The sequence below is a fragment of the Chrysochloris asiatica genome, unplaced genomic scaffold (genome assembly GCF_000296735.1).
Source record: "Chrysochloris asiatica unplaced genomic scaffold, ChrAsi1.0 scaffold00285, whole genome shotgun sequence".
NCBI classification, from domain to species: domain Eukaryota; kingdom Metazoa; phylum Chordata; class Mammalia; order Afrosoricida; family Chrysochloridae; genus Chrysochloris; species Chrysochloris asiatica.
Genome location: NW_006408803.1, coordinates 2,974,344 through 2,976,187, shown reverse-complemented (window position 1 = coordinate 2,976,187; position 1,844 = coordinate 2,974,344). Strand labels below are relative to the sequence as shown.

The window sequence follows — 1,844 nt, the reverse complement described above, 5'->3', positions numbered from 1 at the left end:
AGAAAATTAAAATCACTCTAAGAGACTCAAAATATGACCTTAATTATTTACTACCCCCCAAATTTAGAAATCATCTGAAGAATAGATTTGATGCATTAGATGCTAAAGACCAAAGACTAGAAGAGTTCTGGGATGACATCAAGAAAATCTTATAGGAAGAAGAGAGAACAAACAAGATGGTGGATTGGGTGGAAGTGCAGTGAGGAGCTCCATCAGCAACAACACAGAATACCATACCAAGCAGGCTCAAGGGATGGTCCCAGAACTCTGAATCACATAAAAGAATATTTAGAATGTTGGAAAGCTTGCAGCCAGTGGAATTTGTAGCAAAAGCAAGAAATTCAGTGCTTTCTAATTCAAGACACTCAGCTGCTTCCGGACCAACCATCTTGGGAGAGACCAAGCAGGGGAAGAATCAGAGCAGCAATGGACTCCTGAAAGAACCATGGAGATAAAGGTGTGGATATTCTTTTTTTGTTTTGTTTTATATCTATTTATTGACCTCTCACTGTCTGCGCACCTCCATTCAGGTGACTAGAGGGGTTGCCTGAGTGAGTGGACACCCCACCCCCACCCCCACCTCTGAGGGTTCTACTATGCATGCATAGAGATCTCCTCAAAATTTAAAGGGACAGTTTCCACTTAAAATCAAATGGCAACTTCCTGGAGGGCCGGCTGGGGACGCTCGCTTCACTTAGTGCTGGAGCCTGCGGCTGCCGCCATATCCCACCAGACCGGCATCCAAGCTAGTGAAGATGTTAAAGATATCTTTGCCAGAGCAAGAAATGGGAAATACAGACTTCTGAAAATATCTATTGAAAATGGTTCGTCAAAAAATGTTGTATGCAGCCACAAGAGCAACTCTGAAAAAGGAGTTGGAGGGGGCCATATTAAAGATGAAGTGTTTGAAACAGTAAAGGAAGATGTATCACTACATGGATATAAAAAATATTTGGTATCACAGTCTTCTCCTGCCCCGCTGACTGCAGCTGAAGAAGAATTATGACAGATTAAAATAAATGAGGTTCAGACTGATGTAAGTGTGGACACTAAGCATCAGACACTACAAGGAGTTGCATTTCCTATTTCTCAAGAAGCTTTTCAGGCTTTGGAAAAATTAAGTAACAGACAGCTCAACTATGTGCAGTTGGAAATAGATATAAAGAATGAAATTATGATTTTGGCCAACACTACAAATACAGAACTGAAAGATTTGCCAAAGAGGATTCCCAAGGATTCAGCACATTATCATTTCTTTCTGTATAAGCATTCCCATGAAGGAGACTATTTGGAGTCCATAGTGTTTATTTATTCAATGCCTGGGTACACGTGCAGTATAAGAGAGCGGATGCTGTACTCTAGCTGCAAGAGTCCTCTGCTAGAGATTGTAGAAAGGCAACTACAAATGGATGTAATCAGAAAGATTGAGATTGATAATGGGGATGACTTGACTGCAGACTTCCTTTATGAAGAAGTACACCCCAAACAGCATGCACATAAGCAAAGTTTTGCAAAACCAAAAGGTCCTGCAGGAAAAAGAGGAATTCAAAGACTAATTAGAGGTCCCGCAGAAACGGAAGCCACTACTGATTAAAAATGATTATATTAAACATTACTAGTTTTTTAAAAAGTCCAGCTTTTAGTACAGGAGTACTGAAATTATTCCATGTTGATATATAGTTGTGAAAAATTGTACTTTTTTAAAATTAGCACTTTTCACATCTGTGTGTTTTTAAGATTAATGCAAAAGAAGACTTATGATTTCTACCTTTGGTTAGCAGCCAGTGCTTTAACCAATGTACCACCAAGGCTCCTCTATGGAACCTTAAGAGTACTGGATATTT

The 1,844-nt window shown here is 39.6% G+C and overlaps 1 pseudogene; it reads left to right on the top strand.

Annotated features, from left to right (window-relative positions):
• The first annotated feature begins 830 nt into the window (after window positions 1-830).
• Window positions 831-1,594, top strand: LOC102830683 (annotated as a pseudogene).
• Window positions 1,595-1,844: the final 250 nt, after the last annotated feature.